Below are 23091 nucleotides of genomic sequence, written 5' to 3' on the forward strand. Positions count from 1 at the left end.
TTTATTTAAATGCCACCCTGGCACCTAAATATTTGATTCCATAATGATTATTGGCAGTTATGATATCATAACAGCTCATGAGTTCGCCCCATGAATTTATTTATTGCATGAAAGGATTTGCCCAGAAGCAAATTTTGCTGGTGATGAGAGCTTGTATTGACACAGAAAAGTTAAATGGGAATTTTATTGTCATAAAATATCAGGATTAAGCTAATCACACCCCAGCTGTCAGTGACAGAGAGACAGATTTATCAAAATATTGCAAAATTACAAGGCCATGGAGCAGGGTTGGGTTTGAGGTGGTTTTTTCCCATATCATTTTGATATTAAATTAGACAAGAGTCTATCTCAACAGTGCACTCTCAGCTGCAATATTGAACAGTTGACAGGGAAAATTCAGCTTTATGAACAGGAGACTATCAGTCATTAATCATTAATTAGAAAACCTGAAGAGCCAACACCAGCAGGCTGACATTTCGTAGTGGTAGAAGAGCCGTGAAACCATGGCGTGCACTAGAAGTGGACCTAATTATTGAACAAGTTGCTTGGTGGGGTGGTTTATCTGTTCAGGGAGAGCCACAGGAATCAGATTTGAGTCTGGTTTGAAGGAAAATGGGGCTCTGACAGCCAGGAGGGCGGGAAGGAGCTGGGAATAGCTGGAATGTGGGCCCAGGCCGGGAGGGTGGAGCAGGCTCCGACATCTCAAAGCCACACAATCCCAGACTGGTTTGGGTTGTAGGACCTTAAATCCCATCCAGTCCCACCCCATGGGCACAGACACCTTCCACTGTCCCAGGTGTTTGCAAGCCCCGTCCAGCCTGGCCTTGGACACTGCCAGGGATCCAGGGGCAGCCACAGCTTCTCTGGGAAATCCATTCCAGTCCCTCACCCCCCTTCCAGGGAACAATTCCTTCCCAATATCCCATCTAAACCTCCTCTCTGTCACTTTGAAGCAATTCCCCCTTGTCCCAAGCCACAACATTCCCAACTTCCCTCACTGCCAACACTTCCCTGCCCTTGTACCAAGCATTTATAACCCACAAAGTCCCTGCTGGGGATACCTATTAAAGGCCCTGCCCCACCTCCCTCTTTAATCCTCATCCAGGACCTTCCTTTCTGCCCCACCCATGCCAAAGTCAAGACTCATCCCCTGAAGGAGAAAAAATAAATTAAGGAAATTAAAAAAAAACACCCTCAGATAGGAAAATGTCTTTAATGCTCTGGAAGGAGAATTCAGAGACTTCCTTTATCTGGGGTTTTTGTCCATCCCAAAGTCTCGATTTGTTCTTCCCTGATTGTTTTCGAAGTTTTGCAATTATCTCAGGGGGGCATCAATTTGTTTTCAAAGTCAGGCATGAATTTAAAACAACACTTTGAGCAATCCTGCTTGTTTCTTTCTGAAGGTCTTTTTAATGGCAGCAGCATCTGCATAGCCCATCAATCTTCCCTCCTGGATATCTGGAGAGCCATCTCTGTCCTTATTGAAAGGCTGCTCCAGGAGCATTTATTAATTCCAAAAGATTCCAATATCTCATTATGCCTTACCTGGAGAGCCTCTTGCTGGCTGGGGACACATCAGGAAAGTTTTGCTGCAATTGCCTCCAACTTGACTTTTTTCTCCCTCAAAAATTACCCCAGAATGCCACAGATATAATGGAAATAATTGTAAATAATGCTGATTAAGAGTAACATCATTTAGTGGGCCTGAGGTGTCTTGGGAGTGAAGATTCCGTAGAGCTGGGCTCTTGAGTCTCCTTCAGGGAGAAGGAAAATCATTTCTTTGTAGCTGTAGCCTGTGAAATCCTACTCTGCTCGTTTCAGGTATTCATTGGGATTGTCCAGGCAATTCTCCTTGGCTGTTTGTAACTGAGTTCAGAACTGAGCAAAGATTTGCTGGGACGAGTGGGAAAGTGGGATCACCAGCTTCTAACCCTCTCCAAGGCACGGACTTGGCTGCTCTCCCCCGACACCATTCTCTCTGCCCAGCAAAGAATCCGATATTTCCACACCCTTTCTATCCTTACTAACAAAATTTCAGAATTGAGACTTAAAATCAGCACCCAGAACAACCCAAAGTTTTCCAAATGCTTCCAGGGAGACTCTTCTGTTTCCCTGAAAATACTCATTGCATTTTTCTTTAATTAATCTTTGTAATCTTTTAAACATCCACAACTTCCTAACAAAAAACATCACTAAATGCTTGGGATATTTTGGATTTGGTGTGAATCTCTCCCAGAAATTACACACAACTCCTTAAAATTATGGTGGACAAGGAATCCCAGAGCTTGCAGAGCCCATCCCAACCACACCATCTCCTCAAGCTCTAAATTAAACAGCTCATTACTCACTCAATAATTAATTACAGTATTTTTTTAAGAATTACCCCGTATAGTACTAAGGAAATGAAACAGAATGAGAACGAGGAGAGAAGAATTTCTACCTGCCCCTTATTAAAGTTTCTACTGCAATACTCCAGGTGTTGTTAAAACATAGTAAAAATGTAAGAGGTCAGATGTGAGAAGGAAATATGGCAGGATTATACTTTAAAAAACAAAAATATTAAGCAGCTGATGCAGGAGATGAGTCAGACCCCTGAATAAACTTAAATTGGTTTTTGGAAGGGAAATACTCCCATTTTTTAGCTTAATTGAGCCTCGTGGTTATTATTTAAGTGTTGGGTCTTTTTCTTTATGATAAAATAATGCAACACCCCATTTGCCGAGGGAATTATGCAGAGTATTGCCAGTAGGCAGTAAATCAAAGGGACATTTCCTGCTTGGTTTCCCACATTGGTTACTCTGGTTCAGGTCAATAACTGAACTCCAAACTGAAAATTAACATGCAAAATCTGTTTACAATCGGATTTTAATTAAGGAAAGCACCTTACAGATGATTAAATGTAGTCAATCCCAGTTTGTGGTTCCAAGGAAAGCCTCACTCATGAAAATAATGAGCTTTGGATGGTTTTAAAAAAGGTTCCAGAATCCTTTTTAAGCAAGGTCCAGAGTAAAACCCCAATTTTGTGACCTTACCATAAAGGTCATTATCCCTCAAAGCAGAACTCCTGTGTTAATAAGGCACCAGATTTGGGATAGAAGGATCAGTGTTGTGTTCCACACGGGACAGGCTGCACTGTAGACCCACAACATTTAAAAATGGCACACTTAAATAACAGCTGAAGCCATAACGATGTTACCTAAATCAGCACTCAACTGCTACAGCAACACAACAACATCACTCTGAGAAGTGCTGGTAAAATACACACATCTCCCAAGCTTACCATGGAATATTCCAAAAGTGCTGGAAAATTATCCCAACTTACCCTCCTGGACCAGGCCAAAAGCTGCTATTTCTCCAAATGAAATAATCCCTTCACTTTTCAACCCTAAAACACCAGCTGAGAGCTGGGGCTGGAAGCACAAACCTCTCCCTACCTTCACATCAAACCCCACCTCACCTCAAAGACCAATTATTTGGCTTCCCTTTAATTTCTGGATGCATTAAAGAAATTTAATTAGGCCACAATTTCAGGCAGCTGAAAATGCAGAGCCTTTCTTGCCCTGCATTAATCGCCAGTTTTGTTGCATTCACGGTGAGTGATCACTGAGGAGTTGCATTTCTTGGCTAAACCATCCCAGGGGCATTAGCATCAGATTAATTTCAGCTAATCTGCGGACAAATTCTGCTTCCCATTACAGGCTGGCGACTGCAGGAGAGCAGCACAATTTCCCTGGATTTGTCTGGGAATCTTGCTGTTATTCCTGGGGCGTGAAGTGGCACCACTCAGGTGCTTCCTCAGCAGCTGGGAAACACAGAGCAAATTAAAGGGGCTCAGACTTTCTCAGAAATCTCTGAGTTGTTTTCCTGTTTCGAGAAAATATTCACATTTCTGATCGTGAATTTAAATCGTGTCAGGAAAATTATTACTTAAATATTCACAGAGAAAAAGCAAGATGAGGTTAATCAGAGAATTGTCCTGATGATTTGGAAAGCTGCTGCTTCTGTTTGCTTTTTTCAACTGTTACACTTCCAAAGAAAATTATTGCAGCTTCAAGGAAGAGAAATTTTTCCAATGAGAGATTGTCAAAAACAGATTTAAATTGGATATTGGGAAGGAATTGTTCCCTGGGAGGGTGCAGAGGGATTGGGATGGAATTCCCAAAGAAGCTGTGGCTGCCCCTGGATCCCTGGCAGTGCCCAAGGCCAGGCTGGATGTTGGGGCTTGGAGCAGCCTGGGACAGTGGAAGGGGTCCCTGCCCATGGCACTGGATGAGCTTTAAGGTCTCTTCCAACCCAAACCATTCCATAAAATGTAGAAATATTGGAGAAGGTGTGAACCTGTCCTTGTAGAAACCAACATAATAAGAAATCTTATTCTTATTTTGATTCATCTGAGCACATGGATGGCTCCTGACCCAAATTACTTCTTGGAACAAAATAAACCACAAGTTCCCACAGCGTCAAGAACAAGCATCGCAAAGATAAGAAGAGAAACAGTTATTTTTTCTTGTTAAAATACAGATGCACTTTTAAATCTTCTCATAACTGAAGCCTGAGAGTGCATTCCCTAGGAATATTTTTTATTCCATTAAAGCTCTCCCTATGCCTGCACACTCTGATGCATGAAAGCAAAGGTTTGGGATGTTATTACATTCCAACAGCTGCTTGCTGCTTTTCATTAAAAAGGGACAGACAGTGGAAATAACATTTTTAGGGGGAAAAAAACTACTCCAAAGCTGGAATATATTTTGATAACTGTGGTTATCAGGTATTTTACTTCTAGAAGTGAAAGGCTTTTTGACAAAGCAGCACAGGGGAATTGGGAGGGCATCACCATGGGATGGAGCGTGGAGTCACATCTTGGGAAATTCAATCTTTGTCTGGGCAGGTGGGTTGGGAAAAATTTCAAATTCAAATGCTCCAGTTTTCCAGGATATTGAGAATTACCTGAAATTAGGGACTGGGAGCTTTGCAGCTTCCCAGACACATCACGTGCCAAAGAAAACGTCACAGTCAGCAAAAATATGCTCAAACTGCAGCAAGAGTCTACATGAAACCACTGAAGGAGGAATTCCATCCACTGCACCCTCCAGCTTCAGGTAAACTCAAGGATTTCAACATCCCCAGAAGCGTCCAAGGCCAGCTTGGATGGGGTTTGGAGCACCTTGGGACAGGGGAAGTTGTCCCTGCCCATGGGGAATGAGCTTTAAGGTCCCTCCCAACCCAAATCCTTCTGGGATTGATTCCATGATTCCACGATCCTTGTCATTTCCTTGGTCTGATCCCATTTAAATTGTAACATCAGCTATTCTGGCACAACATCCCTCTCCCACCTGGATTTGATATTTTTAAGGGACAGCCCTGCAATCCACACCTGTGAAGTCAAATATTCTTTTTATTTACACTGCGAGTTTGAGGGTAGAATGGTAAAGTTGGAAAGAGAAGCCTGGCCTGGCTCCAGGGCTGTATTTTCCTGTGACCACTATGAGCTCCTTACTCCTCATCCATAATTCCAGAAGGAGGGATAACGTAGGAAGCACAAGAAAAGCCCTGCAAAATTTCTCTCTGTGAGGAGAATCCATTTGCCCTCTTCTCACACAGAAAATGTTTCTTCCACGGAAGGCTGAAGGTATTTGCTAAGCAGAAAAAGCTTCTGTCCATCCCAACAATTGGAGTGATGGAAAATGTCGTGTCAGGAAGAAAATTTGCTGGTGTTCTCCTAATTATGCAAAAATGCTTCCTCATCACTGTGTTCACTCTGTTCAAACTCAGTTTCCAGCTCTAATTGTTCCTTTGGGCTCCCCACAGACTGGGATGCTGCTCCCTCTGTGCCATCCCAGCTCGGATCCCGCTGTCTCCAGAGCCTGCAGAGGAAATTCCAGGTTGTTCTGCAGTCAGGGAAGGTGGAAAGGAGCTCTAGCCTTGGTGCCCACACTCTCACACTCCTTCATTTTCCTGGGAAGAAGCAGCAGCACAAAGGGAATGATCATTTTCTACGTCACACTTGGAAGGGGGGACTAAACAAATCCACGTCTGGAATTTTTCAGCGAGAAGAAAGGAAGTTATAAAAGATACTGAATTAACAGAACATCTGAGGTTGGAGAGCAACAGATAAAGCAAAGTGAGAGCCCAGCCCCAGCCTGATCCCCATTCCCTGCACACCAGCATGGATCAGGACACTGGGTTAAAGCAGGACCCTGTTATCCACGCGCTCCCTTCATGAATCCGGAGCGTTGTAACGGAGGATACCTCTTGTCGATGGCAAAGGGAGGGAGCTAGGCTGGCTGAGGGCTGGGCATGGCAACAAATGGATTTTTACCCTGCTGTTGGCTCGGGCTGAGGCTGTGCCATCTGGAGCAGCAACTATTTCATGTGAAGAGAGCTCTTGACTGGGCTTGGATCATCCAGGGTTGGACTGGAAAGGTTTGTGAGCAAATCTCCATGAGGCTGCTCCCAGCCACGACTCCAGCAGGCCTGGGGAGAAGGGATGGGGATTCAGCCTCCTGGGGCTCCCAATCTGCCAGGGATACCTGTGCCCAGGGAGAGGGAAAAGTGCTGATATTCCAGCTAAATTTGGGGGGTTTTAATCGAGCCTGTAATTGAAAGAACAGCCCTTTATATTCCTGATAATATCAGTGGGACCCAGCTCCGGGCTGGAATAAAAGAGAGCTGCAGTTTAGCCAGTGAGGGCCCTGTTTAGCATTCCCTGCTGCCAGAAATTCCCATTGTCTCCAGCAGGAGCTTTGCCTGCCTAAAACAAAAGGAATTCTGAATAGGGACAGAAATAACCCAGCACAGTCCCAGGCTTTCCACCACTCCCCTCTCCCGGATCCCGGCGGGGCCTGCAGTGGGCACAACCTGCCCTGTTCCTGGGAATTCCTGCCGATATCCTGCCTGCATCCCGAGACTCCCAACCACCACCGCCTGTAGCTCCACGGAAACACTCATGGGAGATGATCTGGGAGCTCAGTTTGGGCAGGAATTTCTGTTATTTGGGGTAATATAATAATTAAATGTTATTATTGAAGTGTCCAAGGTCAGGTTGGAAGGGCTTGGAGCAGCCTGGGATAGTGGAAGCTGTCCCTGCCCATGGAACTGGTTGTTTTTTAAGGCCCTTTCCAACCCAATCTATTCCATGATTCCATATGACAATGACACATTCCAATGAGCAGAAAGGAGAAGAGGATAAAATGCAGGAGAGGGAAATGATTGCAGCTCCTGGGTTTGCCTTCCCCTGTGTCAGCAGCTGCAGTGGGTACAAATCCCAAGGGAATGAAAAAAAAAAGGAAAATGGATAGAAATAAGATCATAATCTGGAACCATCTCCAAGCTGGGAATAATCCATACAAATGTTGTGTTTAATCAAGCAGCCAGAGCTCCCTCTCTTGATGGAAATCATCCCCAAACGGGGGATGTGGCATCCCAGCTGCTCCACTTCTCCCAAGGAAAAATCAAGTGGTGATTTATCATCCTTATCCAGGAGTCACACAAGCATGGGTGCATTTAGGGTTTGCTCCTGCTTCCCAAAGCGGGATGGGATTTCCTTGGAAGGTGCAGATGAGAACAGGATTCAGTTATCCTCTGGGAATGGAGAAAACAAGAAAAACCATTAAAACTCCCTGGTTCCCCCAGGATTTGTCTTTCTTATTTTTAAAGTCATTCTAAGACTTAAAAAATTCCATATTCTATAAAAAGTCATTCCATGAGTCTTTATTTTATTGTTCTGATTCATTCTCTTTCAAAATGCCATTTTCATTAAAGCCAAATGTTCGGGTTTCAATTCAAAGGCCCAATAAAAAATGGGACTTGTTTTTAAGTAGGAAAGAGAGATAGGGGGAAAGGAGGAAGGGGAGGAGGGAGGAAAAGAAGGGAGGGAGGAGGGGAAAGGAAAAGGAGAAGGAGAAGGAGAAGGAGAAGGAGAAAAAGGAAAAGAAAAAGAAAAAGAAAAAGAAAAAGAAAAAGAAAAAGAAAAAGAAAAAGAAAAAGAAAAAAGAAAAAAGAAAAAAGAAAAAAAAAGAAAAAGAAAAAAGAGAAAAAGAAAAAGAAAAAAGAAAAAGAAAAAAGAAAAAAAGAAAAAGGAAAAGAAAAAGAAAAAGAAAAAGAAAAAAAAAGAAAAAAGGGTTTTCCCCCCTTTTCCCCAATTCCCTAAATTTTGTTGCTGTAAATGAATGTTTAGGCCTTACACTAAATATCAAGGTAGGATATTATGCAGAATTAACGGAATTCGTGGTCAACTTTCTGCCTCCAGGAAAAAAATTCCCAATTCTTTGCCTATTTTTTCCTTCTCATTCATTTTAATTTTGCCATCCTGGAATTATAAAATTGGATACTGTGATTTGTAACAATTTTGGAAATGAATTAATAGACCTGGGATTTGAATTTTTGTGGGGGTGCTGACGATTGAATTAAATTACATATATATATATATATAATATTATATAATATTATATATATATATAAAATATTATATAATATTATATAATATAAATAGGTATAAATATATGGAATATATTGCATAATATAATAACATATTACACAAGATATATATAAGTATAGATATATAGAGAGTATATTGCATCATATATTTATATATAATCATAATTTCACAGGGGATTTTTCCCTGAAAAGAGGAGCTTTTGTAGTACTGAGTATTCTTTTTTTCCCATTTTTTCCCATTTTTCCCCATTTTTCCAATTTTCCCCATTTTTTCCCTTTTTGCCCTTATTTTCCCCTTTTATCCCTTTTTTCTTCCCTTTTTTTCCCTTTTTTTCCCTTTTTTTCCCTCTTTTCTTCCCTTTATCCCTTTTTCCTTTTTTTAACCTTTATTCCCTTTCTTTTGCCTTTTTTTTCCCTTTTCCCATTTTTTCCCCCTTTCTTTTCTCTTTTCCCCCTTTTTTCCTCCTTTTTTCCCCTTTTATCCCTTTTTTCCCTTTTTTCCTCTTCCCCCTGCCTTTTTCCCTCTTTTTCCCCCCACTTTCCCCCCTTTTTTCCCCCTTTTTTTTCCCCTTTTTTCCCCTTTTTAACACTCTAGCACCGAGCTCTTCAACCAAACACTTCAAACACTCAGCTGGGCTGACTCCCAGCTGCTTTTTCACGATCCACCCTCAACATTTTGGGAAAAGATCCCAGATTCCACCTGCCCAGGCCTCTCTCCCAGGGATTTATGGAACGAAAGGGGATTGGAGCAGGAAAGGTTCAGGTAAGGCCATGTCTGTCTCTTCCCATTTCTCCCCTTTCTGCTGCATTACAGAGCTGACAGAAATATTGTCTAAAAAAATGGCTTCAGACTCCAAATAACACCAGGAGCCTTCACCTGACAGACACAGAACGGGGTGGGAACATCCAGGAGAACTTCGGGACAGAAAAAACCCTCTGGAGTCCAGGAAGTCGGGATTAGTCACAGGCAGAAGTTCCATCACCTTAAACATCATCTCAGGCTCCAAAAGACTTCCAGAAAGATGCTTTTCACTGATTTTCAGATAAAAAAATCTACTCTAAATTGGCACTTTTTTAATTTCTGGAGGGAGTTTGTCCAGGAAATCCAGGTTGAACACTTCCCTTAATCATCCCCTCCATGTTGGAGCTGCCAAAGCTCCCAGAATAGAAACTCAGCAGCTGGATGAGATTATTAAATCTTTTCCCACCTTTTCCCAAGTGTTTAAAGGCAATGTGAGTGCTCCAGGTCTTCCTGGAGCTCCCAGGTCACATTTAAATCCTATTTATGGTTCCACAAAGTTTCATGAGGGAAATATGGGAAGAAAATCTCGGGGGGGGAGATGTGGATCTGTTTGAAGGAAGAGGTAAATTCCCTGGTTTTGCTTAGCAGAGGGAAGAATTCTTGGAATAAATGCTGGGAAAGCATCAGTCAGAAAATAATCCCATAGGGAGATGTCCCGTCCCATTCCAGGTCAGGATTGAGGGCAGAGGTTGGATGCACAATAATTGGATTCATCCAGGGACATGGGTAAAAACCGAAAGTCCTCTCCAGGTGTTTTCCTCTGGAGCTCCCTGCTGCTGTCTGCTTTGCAATCACAGAATCGAGGTCGGGAAAAAACCTCCAGGAAAAGTCCAGCCTTCAACCAAACACCACATTCCCACCAAAGTGATCCCAAATGAAGCTCCTTAAAAAGTGAATTGTTTGGTGACCACAAAATCCTTCCCAGCTCGTTTGCAGCCTCACCTCCCAAAGGCAGCTCCATTTACCCCCCTCCTCTCCCCAGACTTTCACCATTCAGCCAGGCTTGCAAATCTCCAGAGAATCCAGCACATTCCAGACACATTTTTCCCAGATTTTCGAAGGTGGTACCTCTGCTCTCCGTCACCTGAGATAACTGTTCCCCCTGGGTTTGTGCTCCAGCACCCAGATCCCAGTTCCCTGTTTCTCCCAAGGCAGGGCCATCCCTGCTCCACACTTTGCCCACTGCCAGCCTCCGGCTCTGCCAGGATGGACGGGATCCACCTCAGAAAAAAGCCAATTTGCTGCTCCTAAACCTTCCAGCTGGATCCTTCTGGAAAATGGCAGCGCATGGAGGCTCAGCACTACCAAGGATTTTTTCCCTGCCTGCCCTTTTCCTGTTTTCCCAGCACTACTGCTGCTTCCAAAGGAGAAAAACTGTTCCTGCTTTGAGTTGGATGCAGAGGAGATGGACTTCTCCCGGGGCTGGGCATGGGACAAGTGGAGTAAATGAGTGGGTAATTCCCATTATTTGGCTCTGAACTGATTCTGGAATGAGGAATAGATGAGTTGATGGCTGGAATGATGAGCAGAGAGGCTGATGCAATATTTTAGAGTAAAGCAGCCTCACAATGACATTTTCTTTGGCGAATAAATATTCCCCAAAGGAGACTGAGGAGTGGAATTACCTGTGCTGGTTCCTACAGGCATCAGCTGGTTTTGCTCACAGATTTTATGAGGAAAACAGACTCTATCAATGTATCTGTGAACTCCAAAACTTTAATTCAGTCAGAAATTGCAGTCAGCAACAACTCCATTATTTCCCCAACACCTTGGAGTTGTTCTCTCTGAGGATCTTGTCCTGGGAGACTGGAATTCATCTGATGAAATCCTTGTAAGGAACCATAAAATCAAACCTGCTGGAGAATTGGAGCTGTTAACATTTTTATTTCTTCACCTCTGGAACAATACTTATTTTTCAAACAGTGAGAAAAACCATCTCGGCTTATCATTCCTGATAGGAAAATCCCCTTTCCGTGGCATGCCTTAATCTCTTCCTTTGGAAACAAACCCGAACTCTGCTTACCTGTGAGTGGATCTGTGTTTTCCTATCTGTCCATCTCTTGGGGACTGAACATCTACAGCAGCACAAAAGTGAGGTGGGCCTGCAAATTTGGGGGAAGAATTGGATACTTCAGCAATCTTCCACCTTTCCCTGCAAGGCTCCTATTTCCAAGCCATTTGGGGCAATCCCACTGCTCCAGTGGGAAGATCAGAGCTTCCCCCTGACAGGGAGATGCTCTGGGTGCTTTGGGATGCAGGTGAGCTGTGTGGGGAAAGGATGATCGTACAATAATGACAAGTTTTGGCACTTCTGACAGCTGCAGTCTTTCATTAAAACAACCTTTGGATTCCAGGAAGCTCGACTGGTAAATTCAGCAGATTATTTGCTCCCCAGTCGGAGCTGACACGGATCGCAGCGAGCCGGGGGCTGCTGCAGCATTTTGCAATTATTTCTCCTGACACGTCCAAGGTGGCTCCGTGCATGAGAAACATTTAGGGAAGGTTTTTTTCTCTTTTCATTTGATTACAGGATTATTCTGCTCGATGGAGAGACTGAGATCTCGGAGTCTTCGAACTGCAGAGCTGTTTGGGGGAAGGACAGCAGCTCTCCCTGGATAAAAAGCTGCTGGAAGCACACCCAGGATCACAAAATCCCTCCCATTTCTAAGGATACTCCAGACTTCTATAAACAGGTCAATTCCTGCTTAAAACCTCTGGAAAACTGAAGATTTAATGGATGCATGTTCTGGATCTGCCCAAGGAGAAAGGAGTGGACAAAGTGTGACCCCCTCCTCAGGGATTTCATTTGTCCCAGCAGTCACTCCTGAGGCCAGAGCAGGCTCCTCCAGGTCCATGACATTAATTAGGATCAGGATAATCATTGTTTTCTCCCATGTGGAGAACTTTGAGGATCTCTTCCATATGTTTAAGCTTCCCTCTCCCTCATAACTCACCAGTAAGTCCTTCCATCATTTACAAGGCCTAATAAAAATACAGAATTTTTTCATAATTGTTGGGAAGTTACAGCCCAATCGAATTTCCAGCACGATCCCATCACTGAGGAGCAACAGTTGCACAGCAATTTTTGATGCTGGGATTTCTATTTTTTTTCCCCATTTCCCATCATTTCCTGTGTTTTTATGGTAAAGGGTGATGTGAAATCCCCACCGTTCCTTTTTCCTTATTTCTTGGGAGTTAAATTTTTGTTTGATATCAAGTTATTGCTTTATTATTCAAAGTCTGCCACTTTAAGTGGGCAGAGGTGAATATTTCACTTTTCGTCTCACATTTTGCAGGAAATTTTGGGGTTCTCCATGTTAACTTCCCAAAGTTTTGCCTTGGGGGTTTTTTTAAAGTAGAGAGATTTTGAGTTTACCTTTTAAAAAATACTTTGGAGCTGCATTTCCCCTTCTGAGCAGTCTCAGTTCCCAGCTCACACAAATTCTGTAGTTTTACATTAAATCCTTCAACTCAGACAAGACGGGCCCTTGCTTTCAGATGGCTTCTCCTGCTTTTCCAAAAATAAATCTAAATAAAGTGCTGCTGTTGGGTCGGGAATGTCCCAGGCTGTCGGTCCTTGGGATCCAAGTGCCATCTTGTGTCCACACACTGCATTTCAGGAATTTTTCCCCTCACAAATTCCTCAAAACCGCAGCTCATGAACTGCATGGAAATGCTTGGAGAGGTGTTCGTATCACTCAGCACTGGATTATTGGCAAATTGAAACACCAGAAAAGCCTTTTAATAATAAATAAAGCTGTAGATTTATAAATCTGAGCTGTTTATCCTATAAATTCTTGGGGTTTACTGTAAAATCCACTTCCAGTCCCTCCAGTGGGATGCAGGTCCGGCTGTGACATTGCCATCCTCATTCCCCTCCCCAGCTGGATGATTCTCAGGGGAATTAGAGTTGCTCGAAATTTTTATTTTACCAGAAATTTTATTTTAATTTATTTTTGTTTTAACAGAAATCAGGAGTTGGAAATCGTAGGTTTGCAGGAAAATTACAGGGTTTTAACACCAAACTGCTCAGGAATTAAAATCAGTTTTCCTGGAAAGGCATAGCTGAGATAAATTTAAATTTGGAGAAGCTGAAGAGCTCATATTGAGATGTTAATAAAGTTTGAAGATAAAAGTTTCAATATTTAATAATGGAGCTATATTTTAGAAGGAAATAGAAAACTAAACCAGAGTTGGGACCACATGGAATATCTGGGAGTCAGGATGTGCCCAGGTCCCAGGCATTGCAAAATCACCTCTCAATTACCCTCAACTTTCATGGGGGGGATCAAGATCAGAGCATTCCAGACTGAAAGAAGTCCAATTTGATTGATTAATTCACCCCTAATTGAGAACAATCCACCACAGGTACACTATGGCTCTACAAAATTCTGTGTCAGGATGAGCAGTAACAGGTTTATAACAAATAATCTCCAGAAATAAACGAATTACATTGAATGAAAGCCAAATCTCTGAAAAGAAGCCATGTAGGATGTGCTCTGCTCAGCTGGAATTTCTCTGCTGTTTCTCCCTTCTCTACACTCTGTTTTCTCTCATTTTGCCTGTATTTAAATGTTATATCCCTAATTTTATATCTCCATAACTGAGAGACTTCCTGAACTCTCAGGTGTGGTCCTGCTGCCCTATCAGAAAGGTAAAAACAACCTGGAATGCTCAAATTCCCATGAAATCCCCATTTCCCCAGTGGCTTCCAGGAGGTCTGGGCAGTGACATTCCATCCAAGACACTGCAGGATTCATGGAGAGCTCTCCCATCCCCTTTTCCCTTCGCCTGAGTGAAATTAGACCGAAACCAAGGGAAGATTTAAAATAGAAATTAAGATAAAACTGCAAATTGTTTTCTCCCAGGCTTTATTGAGCATGCAAGGCACTGAGTAATAATCAGTGGAATAAAGTCTGCTCGAATTCCAAACACAAGCAGAGAGACACAAGCCACCACACTTTTTCCAAAGGCAAAAAAGCATCTGGAGTATTTGCTTTCAAACCATTTAATCTTTTACCTCTGCAGAAAAGATGTTTTCTCTCTGTTTATATACCCAGCACAATAATAAACCTTTTTATCTGAGGGGGAAAAAAACCCATTTAAAATGTCTTACAATTAATCCATAATCCTTTTAAGAGTCCTTCTAAATCTCTGGGGATTAAAGGAGCACTTGTTACTCACTTTGCAGGGTCACCAAGAGGAGCTGGGTTAATGGCAATTAATCAGCAAGGAATGCACATTCCCAGAGCATTTATTCCTTCCAAGATCTGAAGGAAACTGTGAGGAAGATGGAGAGGAGCTGGGGAGACAGGACAAGGGGGAATGGCTTCCAACTGACAGAAAGAAAATTTAGGTTCATATGGAAGAAATTCCTCCCTGTGAGGGTTGGGAGGGGCTGGGATGGATTTCCCAGAGCAGCTGTGGCTGCCTCTGGATCCCTGGCAGTGCCCAAGGCCAGGCTGGACAGGGCTTGGAGCAGCCTGGGACAGTGGGAGGTGTCCCTGCCCATGGCAGGGAATGAGATTATCTTTAAGCTCCCTTCCCACCCAAACCATCCTGTGATTCCATGATTCCATTTACATGACTCTGTTCACTTCCAGGGCGTGCACATGGGAATATTCCCAATGCAGCTCCCCTTCCCAATGAAAAAAAACCGGGCAAGGATCTGAGAACACACGAACACCCTGAGCAGCTTTGCTGAGTGCTCCAGCACTTCTCCTCAGCTGCCTTGGAGCAGCACTCCAGGTTCATTTGCAGTGACACCAATCCCATCCCTCCACGTGCAGAACAGGTGCCTCAGATTTGTCTCATTCCCTTTTCCTGCTAAATCCTGCCAAAACGCAGCTCCACGTTCCCTGCCCTGAGCTGGAGTGACAGACTGACAGGTGCTGTCAGCGAGGGGCCGGCAACAGCGGGATGCCTTTGGCTTTTCCTGGGATTCAATGAGGCACAAAAGCAAGACAAAGCAGCAGCACAGGCAGCTCCAGGAGGCCTCTGGCAAAGCAGCCTTGCAAAATGCACAGTTCCAGAATGTTTGATTGGGAAGCAAAGAGCGTTGTCTGAACAGTTGTCTTTAATTTGCTGTCACAGAGCTGGTGTTCTCACTGCTTGGGGAGTGGGTGCTAGCAGGCCCTGACCTTGTAGTTTCTGTGAGCTTCGGGGTTTATCGTGAGCTTTGTGGTTTATTGTGCTCAGCAATCTGAAGCCTACAACCTCCTAGAGGTTAAAATGTGGCTGAAAAAACATAATTTAGCCACTGTAGCACAGAGCTGTGGCTTAGCATCTACTGCCACTTCATTTAAGTGTTTGTTTGCATGCTGAAAATGCTGATTAGAAAAGCAGTAACTCCTTCCACCAGCTCAGAGAAACATTGCAGGGTTGGGAGGGACCTTAAAGCCCATCCAGTGCCACCCCTGCCATGGCAGGGACACCTCCCACTGTCCCAGGCTGCTCCCAGCCCCAATGTCCAGCCTGGCCTTGGGCACTGCCAGGGATCCAGGGGCAGCCACAGCTGCTCTGGGCACCCTGTGCCAGGGCCTGCCCACCCTCACAGGGAGGAATTCCTTCCTTTTTCTATTCCAACCCTGTCCTCTGGCAGTTGGAAGCCATTCCCCATTGTCCTGTCACTCCATCCCTTGCCCAAAGTCCCTCTGTATCAGCCAAGCTGTAAAACACAAATGCTGGGACCCTCCCTGGCTTAATTCCCGCTGGATTTCACTGCTCCTGAGCTTGAAGTAGCTCATCCTTGAATATTATCCAGCTTTCCTCCCTCCAGGGCTTCATCCCAGGATGCTGAACCAAGCAGATCAGTTTATCAGCTCAGTTATTATCAAAAGCAATAAACAGTGCTGCTTGCATTGTAAATAAAGGGGGAAAGCAGCAGATAACATAATCTCCTACTCAAAAAATGAGAGAAAACTGCAATTACAGTTGCTCCTGCCCAGTCCTAATCCTTTGAGGACTAATGAGCCTCCAGCCATCCCATGTCCCTGCAGGAACAGCCCAAAAGTGCCAATGTCCAGCCATCCAGTTCAGGATAGCATTTAACAGCACATTTTTCCCATTATCAGTTGGGTTTTGTGTCTTTTTTCCATAAAATTCACACTTAAACTCCAGCCATCAGCTGCTTCCCACTGAAGGGTGGCAAGGAATCTGCAAGGAATCAGCAAAGGCAACCTGTTTCCTGGGAAATCAGCATGTTCTGTGAGGGAAAGAATGGATGAAAAGAAGAAATCCTCACAAGAGATGGCAAAGAAAATTCCTTGTTACTCCTCCTACATTGCAGAGCTTGTTCAGTCTCTCCTGGATGAAACGTTAAACTCGACCTTTGTGTTCCTGCCAAGGTCGGCGAGTGCTGCTCCTGCAACTCAGACTTGCCTGGGGCCTGGTTTACCTCACACAGCAAAAAAAATCATATAAAGAGCCTTAAAACTTCAGGAAAATGAGGGGAAATTAAAAAGTTTGGGCCAGTTCTCCATCATTTTCATTTTTCCCTGCTCTTCCATCCATCTCGTGGGAGCCCTTTGTTTGCAGGGATGGAAATGTGGGTTTGGAGAGGCTGTGGGAGGTGCTTCCCAAGGACAGGATCCTGCCCAGGATTCTGCTCCAAACCTGCCCTGTCCTCCATCACCCTCCAGCATTTATCCCTCTGGATGTGTTATCCTTGTTATTTTTTGTCAAAATCATGGAAAATTGTGTTACAGCCCATCCTCCAAAGCAGCTTCCAATGGGTTACATCAGCCAGTCCACGTCTAAGTTGAAAAGTGAATTTCTGTAGCCAAAGCAGGACACAAAAACATTCCCATGCTGAGCTGAAAACAAGATAAACACAGCCCAAGGAACTTTGATAAAGAGCTGCACTCCAAAACCATTCTTTTTATATTTAACTAGGGCTTCATAATGTCATTAAAAATTTAGGTCAAGCACGCAATGTCCAAAGGTTCTCAAGGAACACAAGGATAACATTATCTGCCAGGAACTGATGTCCGCTGGTGGGTAGCAGCAGGTAGCAGTTAATTGAAAAGCGCCTTATCTCTAATTATTCTGCTCCATCCTCCTTAGCAGCCCCAGTAGAGTGAATACACAAGAAACAGCCTTAAATGCTCCTTAGCCTGATGTAAAGAGGATATTTGGGATGGTGATACTCTCATTTCAATCCATGTTTTCCAGAGGCTGCTCTGCAAACCCCTTTTTTTAGGCTGTATCCGTGATGTTTTCTGAGCCATTCCCAGGCCTACACATTCCACGATGTTGCTCCCACAAATATAAAATTTAATTCAACTTTAGCTTTTTTTCTTTCCCTACTTTTTTGGAGTTAGAGCATTTCTATTTTCCCTGGAAATCAAAATGGGTTTATGGCTGGAGGTCTTGCAGCTCGTTCCAAGGAACTCCGAGATGCTCCACAGCCTCGAAAAGCGCGCAGCCATTCTGAGCCCTTCCGTGAATTCCTGTGGAGATTTCCGAGGCCGTTCTCATCCAGCAGCAGCAGATGGCCCTTGGCTACAGGAGTGATTCCGTCCCAGAGTTTCCCATTTCAATATTGCAAAGTTCAGCCCTAAGAAATTGCTTTTTCCCTCATTAGGAAGAGCTGTAACTTCTCCTGAGCCACTCTCACCCCAAAACCAGTATTTCACTTCCCTACAGCTGCTCCTTCCTTCCCCAGCTCTGTTTCCAGATGAAATGCCCGCAAAAACGGCAGCATTTTAATGTTCCTGTGGCTTCTCCCTGCTGGGGACAGCCGGTGGCACCGCCCCAAGGCCTCGTTTTCCACACAAACGTGACGAGATCGTGGAATTCCAGAATAATTTGGGTTGGGAGGGGACTTTAGGGATCATCCAATGCCACCCCCTGCCATGGGGACACCTCCTACTATCCCAGATTGCTCCAAGCCCCGTCCAACCTGGACCCTTCCAGGGATGGGGCAGCCACAGGAGGTGTGAGAGGATGTGGGACATCAGTTAGGACAATTCCCAAAGAGCAGCACACAGAGCCCTTCACCCAGCAAACACTTCCAACCAAATTCCCAATAATTCCAGGCCGTTGCACTCGGCTGCACAGCGTTTTCTGGAAAAGGGGAAAGAATCCCCAAAATCACCTGCAAAGCCGGAGTTCAGCTCAGAAGCCATCCCCAATGCAGGTCTGTTTTTCCCCACAGCATTTATGAGAATACATCTCATCCCAGGAGCCGGAGGGAAGAAACTGCTTTAATTCCACGGAGCACATCCCTCCTTCCTTCCAGCATCCCTGGGACCTGTCCTCCAGGCAGGGCTTTCCCAGGAACACCCCCAAGCCCTCCCAGCTCGTCTGCCCTGCTTGGTGCCAGATCTGGGTCCCCAGATGCACTTCCTTGGCGCTGCAGCAAAAATATCTGCAAAGGCAGAGAGATCTCCCCTCCCCTGCTGAGGGAGAGTTCCCAGGAGGAGAGAATCCCAGTCAGATGTGGCTTTCCTTGAGTGGATCATGTTCAGTGTAACCATTTCTGGCTGGAGCTCAGCTAAAATTTCTCTTCTCCAAAATGAGGGCAAAATTTCCCAACAAACTTTGGCTCTTGCAGAGCGAAGACAAGAAAAGAACTGAAAATGGATATTTACATCCTAAATTCCTCTTTGTGGCAGCCCTGTGGTCTGGGGCTTCTCCCATCCCTGGGAATTCCACCTGGCAGCAGAAATAAACAGATTTTTCCTGGCTATCCACACATCTATAAATGCTTACCGGGATCTCTCTTGATTCTTGTCCTGATATGGATTTAGGGCTGAGGATAAAACAGCGCCAGCAGTTGAAAGTGAGATCATGCTGAAACTAAACCCCACTCTAACGCAGGGATCATTCTCCCAGCTCTGCCCTAACAAAACTTTGTGGCAGTGACAGAGAGGGAAAACTTGGAGGCCGGAAAACGAGATCATGGAACGATGCTGAGGTAGCAAGAGCATAAAGCAAAGCAAGATAACTGATTTTCCAATTGCATTTAATTGGGGGAGTATAAGACTTAAGTAAAGAGAAAATTGTGGAAACTTCTTGGAGCCAGAAGCCATTAGCAGACTCTGACTCTATATTTGTTTAAAGGGATTCTGTCAAGTGCATTTTGAGCCTTTTAAATTTTTTTTCCATGTAATTAATGTCCCTGCAACATTAGTTCCAGCATCTTTGAAGCTGGAAAATAGTGTTTGCATCCTTATCTTCCCTGACATTGCACCTCCCCTCACGTCTCCTGTGGAGACTCATTCCAGCTCTAGTTTGATTTATCTTTATTCGGCCTCAGTGATATTCCTGATTCCCACTTTCCCACAGATCTGTGGGATGCTTTACAAGCAAAGCCTCTCCTGGGGTTTGGGACACTGAGTGGCAGCACAGAAACTCAGCTGGTGCCATTTAGAGGTGTGAGACAACATTTTGAGCTCTGCTTGGGCCAAATATCTTTTGGAACTGTTGGAAAAATATTAATACTGACAATTGTTATTAAATAAAAAACAAGGATTGATTGATTCTCATTTTCCTTTCATTAAGCTGACCATCACTGCAGCTGGTGGTGGGATACAGAGAATTAAGGAGCAGCTTTAGGTGCCTGATTTCCACAAGTTCCCAGGCAAAATTCCTTCATCTGAGGAAATGCTGATTTATTAAATCCAGGAAGAACAGCTGAAATTCCAACTGATGGACTTCGATGTGTCCAAGCAGCAACCCCTGGGAGATGGCAGCCACTTTTCCAGAGTTAGGGACCAATCCTGGTAGTTAAACCTGGATATAAATAAGTTTTGCAGTAATTAGCATTCCAAATGTTCTGTGGAAGTTCTGCCTGGAACATTGTGTTATCACTCTCCTGCTTTTAGCATGGCTTTGGGGGAAAAGAAACACCTCCAAAATGCGGAGACTAAGTTTAAATTCCTTATTTTTGCCACGGGTTTGGAGGTCCCTTCAGTGCAGGGTATTGCTGCCTCTGTGAGAGAAGTGCAAAATTGTGTTAACAGAAGTTTTCCTTTCCTGAGCATCTTCCCATCAGGGACATTTCAGTTCTTGTTGCACACAGGGAGGCTCTGGGATCAGTGTAGATTCCAGCTGCCAGCAAACACAGGAATAACCTGTGTTTACATCACCAAATTTAATTATTCAGACAACAAAACAACCCAGAAAAGCCATGAAAAGCAGGAATTCCTTGGTGCTCTGGGTGTGCTTCTCCCTTTGGAAAGAGCTGGGGCCACGAAAACAGATTATCCAAACATCAAGAAATATCCAGGAAAATTATCATCCTATTTAGATTTCTGATGCTTTTATGGTACTTAAAGAACCAGAAAATGCTGTGCCCTGAGTTACCACAGTTTATCTGCCACAGATTTCATATCACTTATTTTATAACATCAATTCTCACAGGAATCTCTCCCAAGCAAGATTGCTTTGAATTTTTCTTTTTTTTTTTTTTTTTTTTTTTTTAAAGCCCTCTCAATTAGAGCTTGTTTTACATGCAATACCTGAAATATTTTTGAAGATCTGAGACGTCTCTTCAACCAACATTGAAACAGCCCCATTGCGGCCACTTCTTCAATCCATGCAGGAACCACTGGGCTCCAGATGGGCTCTGACCTAAATCCTTCCATCTGCTGAGAGTGGTCAAACTCCCAGGGCCACTTTTGAGTCTTTCTCCAAGTCACTTTGTCAGCACTGGTGCTTTAAAGAGCATTTTAAGGGACGTTTTCCACAGGGTCACACGTGGCCTGAGCCTTTGCTTGAAGCCACGACTTGGCATGTGAGATGTCTTCAGCAGAGAATCTTTCTTCCCCAGCGAAACTCCAACTCCCTCCTTCCCCTGGTGCCCAGAATTGATGTTGGCAGCTTTGTGCTCCAAGTAAGAAGCAGAGTTTATCAGCTTAAGTGACTCCAAAAAGATGGGATGAGCATCTTCGATATCATACAAAAACGATGAGCCTGCTCAGCACTGCCAGGCTCAAATTTGCAGCCACGCAGAGAAAATTCTCAGCTCTTTCCAGCTCATATTTATTCCTAAACCTCGACTTCAATTCCTCTTCCACCTAAGGGCAACAAAAACCTTCCAAACCTGAGCCCACAACTGCACTGCCAGAAGGGATGAGAAGCTTGGGGGCAGTTTTATCCTGGAGACAGTGAATGTGCACGAGAGGAAAAGGCTGATTTTTCACAAATTTTCCCCTTTTTTCTCCCTCAGAATTCAGAGATTTTAAGAAATTAGAAATAGTTGGATGTATCCAGGTGTTGCCATTGCAGCACAGCATAAATTTACCTTTATTCAAATCCCGTTTATAGCTTGCAAGTCCTGTGTCCTTCCCCTAGGGATGGTGACATGCAAATTAAGTTCTACCCCTTAATTACCACACCTTTGTTACCTGACAGACAACGGGTGAGGCAACTGCATTCCGAATGTGCATGGATTTTTAGGTTTACTCTACTTTAAAGGGAATTTATCCAACGGTTTCCCAGTGGAAAACCTCTTTCTGTGGAATCAAACAGCACCTCCCACCTGAAGGTAACAACAAACGGGAAAAGATCCCCAAGATCAGCGAGTCCAGCTGTCATTTGAGCCTCTGGAATTCTCTCTGTTTCCATTTTTTGCCCTTTACAAGACCCCACTTTGAGGTGTGACAGCCCCAGGATTGATATTTTGGACTCTGCTGACATTGCACTGCTGTCAGTGACACCCAGCCCCCTCCTGCTCCTTTCTGCTCCAGCAATTCCTCAGGATGGCTCAAATTGTCAGCTTTGTGGCCTTGCTGATACAAAAAACTCTTTTATTGGCTTTGCAAAGCCCAGGGGCAGCTTCAGAGAGGGAATCACCCTTCCCTCTTTTAATGTCACCCCAAACAGCACCATCATCGTGATAATAAAGAGAATATCAACAATAATAATAATAATAAGTGACATGTTTATGTTATCCAGCACCTCCAGCTTCCCACAACATCCAAGAGGGTCTCGCCCCTGCTCGAGGCTCCAGCTGAGGAAAGGTTGGAGCAAAAAGGGATAAATCCACCAAAAGTAGAACCAGAAGGAGCCTTTTTATTAAATTTTAGTTTGAGAGACAGAGGAAGGAGGAGGGAGCCTGGGACTTGTCAAGCCCTGCACGTGCAAAGGACGGAGCAAAACCAAAGGACAGAGCACCCTGAGGCCTCCATCCCCAGCACTAAAAAGGGTGGGAATTCTCTTTAATCAGGGAGCACCGCACGGAATGAAACGGGCCTGGTGTGGTATCCAACTAGAAATACATAAATCCTGCATTTTCATAGGAAAGTTCCATGATTTCAGCTGAAAACCTTCACACTTTCAGCATCTTTGCAGGAGAATAAATTCTCCACATGATTCAAGTCACAAGGGCAGCAACCGAGAGGGGACCAAGAGGCATAAAAGGGGGAAAAACCATGGAATTCATATGTTTGGAAATCCCCTGCCCCTGCTGACTCCAGCTGCCCTCTCCTGCTGCACTTCCAAGGGGAATGAGGAGGCCAGGAGGGAGAGAAAATGTTCCTGATCAGAGCTGGGCTGAAGTGTTTTTCAAATATCATTTCACAGGGGAAAAAAAAAAAAGCCGTTTGGGAGGGAATGAAGCTCCTGGAAGACTCAGCCAGAATTGGAAAAGGGATCTGCTGGACTAAAGATGTAGAAAAACTCTGTAAAGCTTCATTTTGATGAGGTTTTTTTCCCAAATATTTTGGTTTTTCTTTCCCAAATGACACTGTCCATCACTTCCCAGCAGCCCATTTTCCCAGGCACCACCTCAAGATCCTAAATATTAAATCTGGGAGTTTCCCAGTGCCCAAAGCAGATATTCCAACACCTTTATGGCTTGCCTTTAATAATAACAGGGATTTTATCAAGAAACAACTTTCCCTGCA

General features: G+C 44.2%; 1 long non-coding RNA gene across 1 annotated transcript; it reads right to left on the bottom strand.

Moving 5' to 3' along the window:
* Positions 1 to 905: 905 nt before the first annotated feature.
* On the bottom strand, positions 906 to 15900 carry LOC125331011. Its single transcript, XR_007205817.1, has 3 exons — positions 15825 to 15900; positions 3425 to 3434; positions 906 to 926 (listed from the first exon to the last, which is right to left on the bottom strand). It is a non-coding gene; the product is annotated as an uncharacterized LOC125331011 (long non-coding RNA).
* Positions 15901 to 23091: the final 7191 nt, after the last annotated feature.

Source organism: Corvus hawaiiensis, chromosome 10, assembly GCF_020740725.1.
Source record: "Corvus hawaiiensis isolate bCorHaw1 chromosome 10, bCorHaw1.pri.cur, whole genome shotgun sequence".
Taxonomy (NCBI): Eukaryota; Metazoa; Chordata; class Aves; order Passeriformes; family Corvidae; genus Corvus; species Corvus hawaiiensis.